General features: G+C 34.5%; 1 protein-coding gene and 1 non-coding gene across 6 annotated transcripts in view; one reads left to right on the top strand and one right to left on the bottom strand.

The window, feature by feature from the left end:
- FOXN2 (forkhead box N2) overlaps nt 1–6,000 on the top strand; it is a 65,581-nt gene that overhangs the window by 22,059 nt on the left and 37,522 nt on the right. The gene's annotated exons all lie outside the window — the stretch shown is intronic.
- LOC116484426 (U4 spliceosomal RNA) lies at nt 4,232–4,371 on the bottom strand. The gene has a single exon (XR_004252584.1). It is a non-coding gene; the product is annotated as a U4 spliceosomal RNA (small nuclear RNA).

Raw genomic sequence — 6,000 nt, 5'->3', positions numbered from 1 at the left:
TGTGTGTGTGTGTGTGTATGTGTGTATATTTATTGTTTAGGAGCAGACTAAAGATAACTGGATTTTTAGAAGTATATATCAAAATTCATAAGGTAACATTTCAGTGATAGAAATATGTATATAATTTCCACACTAGTAGAGGATTAAAAAAAAATGGAATGAGAAAAAAGAATCATTCCAAAGAAGGCAAAAAAAGAAAGAGAAAAATTAACATGGAAAGAGCAGGATACCAAAAAGGATGGTAGAAGTAAATCGAAATACATGCATGCCTTTAAAAACATTATTCATTTATATGGGGTTTAGGATAGAGACTACAAGGAAACAAAGGAAAATGTTGAAAGTAAAATGATGGAAAAACATACACCTGGCAATTTTGTTTTTTAATTTTAGTGTGTACATAGTAGGTGTATATATTTATGGGGTATGTGAGATGTTTTGATACAGGTATGCAATGTGAAATAAGCACATCCTGGAAAATGGGGTGTCCATCATTTCAAGCATTTATCCTTTGAGTTACAGATAATCTAATTATATTCTTTAAGTTATTTAAAAATATACAAATAAGTTATTGACTATAGTCACCCTATTATGCTATCAAATAGTAGGTCTTATTCATTCTTTTTTTTTTTTTTTTTTTTTTTTGTACTCATTAACCACCCCCACCTCCCTCTCACTAATCCCACACTACCTTTCCCAGCCTCTGGTAACTATCCTTCTACTCTTATGTTCATGATTTCAATTCATTTGATTTTTAGATCCTACAAATAAGTGAGAACGTGCGACGTTTGTCTTTCTGTGCCTAGCTTATTTCACTTAACATGATGATCTCCAGTTCCATCCATGTTGTTGCATATGATTGGATCTCTCTCTTTTTTTTTTTTTTTTATTTAATGAGACGGAGTCATCTCCCTTTGTTGCTTAGGCTGGTGTGCAGTGGTGTGATCTCAGCTCGCTGTAACCTCCACTTCCCGGGTTCAAGCAATTCTCCTGCCTCATCCTCCCAAAGTAGCTGGGACCACAGGTGCACACCACCATGCCCCACTAATTTTTGTGGGGTTTTTTTTTTTTTTTTGGGTACAGATGAGGTTTCACCATGGCTGGTTTTGAACTCCTGACCTCAAATGACCCGTCCACCTCTGCCTCCCAAAGTGCTGGGATTACAGGTGTGAGCCACCACGCCTGGCCTGATCTCATTCTTTTTCATGTGTATATGTACCACATCCATTTCTTTCATTGATGGACACTTAGGCTGCTGCCTGGCTAATATTAATGGAAAGAAAGCTAGTATATGATTTCAAATAGACTTAAAGACAAAAAGAATTGATACATAATGGGAAATGGCTAATTTGGCAGGAATATATATGTTTTAAAGTTACATGCAATTAATAACCATAGCCACAAAATAAAGCAAAACATTAGCAGATGTACAAGGAAAAAATTGAAAAATTTTACCAGTATAGCAGGAGAGTGTAATATATCTGCCTTAGTATTTGATATAGAAAGCAGACCCCAAAAAAAGATTAGTAGGAATATAGAAAATTTAAACAGTGCGATTAACAAGCTTCATCCAACGGACATATATTTCATCCACGCACCATAGAAACATCACATGAATCATTATGAAAATTAATCATGTACTGGGCCATGAAACAAGTTTCAACAAATTTTAGAGAATTGATACTGTATACACTATTATAATACCAACTCAGTTAAGTTAGAAATACGTAACACAAAAAAACCTTATCACATGGAAATTAAAAAAATTTTCTCAAAGCTCATCCATCAGAGAAGAAATGTTGGAAGTTGGCCTGTTCTTTAGTAGGAGATATTGAATCGTACCTCAGGTTTGCTTGCAGCAAACAAAAAACTGAGAAATGGCCCAGATAAAAGGCCTTGCATTCTTAACAGGTGAGAGTGTACAGGGACGCTAAGGACTGATGGTGAATAGGTTCTCCTAACAGGAAGGATGAAATTTTTTTTTTTTTTGAGACGGAATCTCGGAATCTTGCTCTGTTGCCCAGGCTGGAGTGCAGTGCCATGATCGTGGCTCACTGCAAGCTCCGCCTCCTGGGTTCACGCCATTCTCCTGCCTCAGCCTCCCCACTAGCTGGGACCACAGGCACTTGCCACCAGGCCCAGCTAATTTTTTGTATTTTTAGTAGACGGGGTTTCACCATGCTAGCCGGGATGGTCTCAATCTCCTGACCTCGTGATCCGCCCGCCTCTGCCTCCCAAAGTGCTGAGATTACAGGCATGAGCCACCGCGCCTGGACTGAAATTTTTAATAAATGTGCTGGAACAATTTTATGGTTGTCTGTGAAAGATGAAATTGGATAAAAAATACATGTATACATTTTTGGTGAGTTGAAGATTTAAATGTAAAAGGCAAAAACTATAAAACAAACTGCAGACCATAAAGAAAAGGGTTAATAAATTCCACCATATGAAAGTAAAGAAATTTCTTATTAAAAGCAACTAATAAAGAGATTGAAAAGACAAGTCATCTACTGGGGAAAGATACTTGCATCACATATTAGTATCCAAACATTACAAATCATTAAGAAAACCCATAAAAAAATGGGCACAAGGCTTCAATAGATACTTTATGGAAGAATAAATCCAAATGGTATATGTATAGATATTCATAGCTATATGTTCATATATATCTATATATTCATATTCTATATATCCATATACAGATATATGTGAATGAATGAAAAGGTGTTCCACCCTGTTACTAGTCTGGGAAATGCAAATTAAAACTACAAGGAGATACAGTTTCAGAGTTGATATGGTCTGGCTCTGAGTCCCCACCCAGATCTCATCTTTAATTGTAATCGGAATTGTAGTCCCCACGTGTTGAGGAGGGACCTGGTGGGAGGTGATTAGATCATGGTAGTGGTCCCTTCAAGCTGTTCTTGTGAGTTCTCACAAGATCTGGTGGTTTTACAAGGGGCTTTTCCCCAGTTTGCTCAGCACTTCTCTCTCCTGCCACCGTTTGAAGAAGGACATTTTTGCTTCCCCTTCTGCCATGATTGTAAGTTTCCTGAGGCCTCCCCAGCCATGCAGAACTATAAGCCAATTAAACCTTTCCATTATAAATTACCCAGTCTCAGATATATCCCTCTAGCAGCGTAGGAATGGACTAATACAGTAGTCATCAGATTGGCAAAAAAATTTTGGCAAGTACATGAAGCATTTGGTATATACATTCCTGGTTAGTGGTAACTGATTCAGCATTTTTTGGTAAGCAGTTTGTCATCAGTTAAAGTTGAAGACTATTCTGTGACCAAATAATTCTTCTTCTTGACATATGTTCAACTTTTAGATGTATACTCAAGAGGAATTTTTGGCACTTGTATTCCAGGTGATATGAACAAAGACTTCTATAACAGTAGTACTTGTAATAGCCCCAAACATAAACAATTAAATGTTCCTTAAGAGTATAAGAAATTATTGAGTATTCATAAAATGGAATACTAGTCTCTATAAAAATGAATTACTGCTACAATAATGTTAATGAATTCGATGGGGGAAAAAACAAGTCTCAGAATGTCTTCCATATAATTTAATTTTATATGATGTTTAAATGTGGAAGGCTAAGTAATGTTTAAGGATTCTAACATCTGGGAAAAGTATAAAGAAAAAACCTTTTATTAACTCAGTTTTTAATCAGTTAAAAGTGTGAAAAATAAGTCAAAATTCTGATTGGTTAAACCAACATTTTGTGTTTAGTAGGTTTCTTAGTTATTTTGGGCAAAAAAGGCCATCACTGCGACACATCTAATTCTCTGTAATGCAGCATATTATGTTTTAGGTAGTGCTGAAAATTCTGTGGCTTTGTTTCCCTTATGTAGTCTCTGAAGCATTTCTCTCTTACCAATGTTAATACCAACCTAAGCAAAAGTGCTCTCCTATGACCTTTTGGGAATTGATCAGAGAATTCCAATATGTAATTTTATATTTCTTATCCTAGAGTAGGATATCACTATAACATTGAACATAATATGCAGATGTGCAAATCTCTGTTAGACACCTTAGGAAATGCATGAGCTGCACAACTGTGAAAAAAAGAAATAGTACATTTAAATCCCAAGCCTTCTTCTCAAGATACCGCCATGGCAGGCACACAGTCAAGCTCTAGATGGGTTCCAGAGTGATTGTACTGGGTTGGTTTGAACTCTCCACTTTTATTTTTATTTATTTTTCTTATTTTATTTATTTATTTACATCTCCATAGAGACTGTCAAAAATTGCCAGTGCTGACTATATTGCAAGTAACTGCAGTGGGGTATTGGGAAAAGTTTCCAGTTAGCAATAATTGCACTCAGATAAACCTCATTGGCTACGATACTGATACTGCACAAAGCCTGAACTCTCTCCACTTTTAAAATTCTCCTTGTGAATAATTTTTTTTCTTTTTTAGAATGTAGAAGATGGGAGCCTTAACACAAATGTGTACTTTGCTAAAGTGTATAGTACATTTATCTACTTTTTTGGATAGCAGTGTCTTGGCTTAGAAATTTGTTTATTAGTGGTTATATTAATTACTTGGATTAAGCTAGTTATACTCCTAAAAATTAGAATATATTTTTTAAATCCCACATCATACTATTTTGGGTTTTTTTTTTGAGTAATATTTGTTATGTATCACAATTTTATGTGGTTCGTTGAAATACTGTTCTTAAAGGAGTAATAAAAAGAAATGTTACATCACAGGCCCAGGTTTCCTTTTATTTATGCATTTGGCTTTATGAAGCAAACTAACCATGCATATTATTAATGCTCTGCTAGTGAATGTTTTCATTTTAAGATGCAGTTTCTCATAAGACTATAATTTTTAAAATAAATAAAATGGAAAGTTTTCTTGATTTTATTGTGAAATATACAGATCTTTTTGTAGTAATATTGCATATTTATATATTCCTGAAAACACTAAAATTGTGCACAGCTGATGGGCCAACTCACTCTAAAGTGAAAAATATGCAGCTTTGTAACCAGAATGCTAACAAAAATAAATCTTAATGAGAATACTAGAATATATTAAAACATACATGAAATTTTTCACAAACAAGTAATATGGTCAGTTTAGGATTTTAAAAAAAAGATGAACACTGTGCAAGGAAGGGTTGAAGCTACAGGATGATGGACGCCAGGGTGAAATGCATAAAGATTTGGAAAGAAGAGCTCATTAATCACTTCCAAGAAAGAGCATGTGGCCAAGCTGTGCCAAGAGGAAGAACATGGGTTGAATGAGAATGGTGTACCATACTGTCTTTTCAGCAGCTTGCTGCTTTCCACTGTGTTAGCCTATTTTGGGTTCAGCTGTTGTTATTTGGTAGTACAAAAACATAGGCTGAGAAGAATCATGTGCAAACCAATATGACTTACATTATACTAAAATCATTCCCTTATTTACCAATGGGCTAATTCGTGTTATGGAAAAGGTTTGTAACAGAACAGGCTGTATTAAGAATACAAGAGATGGCTTCTGTTTTTGACTTGAGCTCTCTCATAAGTCCATGACCTTTTTAAGATTTGATTTTTGTGTGTGAAATGGAAATACTACAACTAAAAATAATGTGGTACAGCCTTTTCTCCCTTGAGCTTGTTTTCATTTTAAACTATAAAAATAATAACACATTAAAGAAAAATTGGAAAATAGAATAACAAAGACAAAAATTAGTAATATAAACAACCGTTTTCTTTTTTGTATGTATTTTTTACTTTTTCACTGGTTTTTATAAGCTTTTTAATTTATTCACATTCTTCAAGTCAGTCATTTTTAATGGCTACTAAATATTCGATTGAATAGATGGGCTTTAGTTTATTATTTCTCTATTATAGAAAATGTAAGTTGTTTATAGTTTTCTGTTATCTTTAATAATTCTTGGATGAATATCTGTGTGTCTCTCCACACATCGTGGGCTGGGAAGGGAATATCTTTTTCCCTACATAAGATTATTTCACAAAGTGACACATTTGGAATTGTTGGGTCAA

This window comes from Hylobates moloch, unplaced genomic scaffold (genome assembly GCF_009828535.3).
Source record: "Hylobates moloch isolate HMO894 unplaced genomic scaffold, HMol_V3 SCAFFOLD_15, whole genome shotgun sequence".
NCBI lineage: Eukaryota > Metazoa > Chordata > Mammalia > Primates > Hylobatidae > Hylobates > Hylobates moloch.
This window is presented reverse-complemented; position numbering and strand designations above follow the sequence as displayed.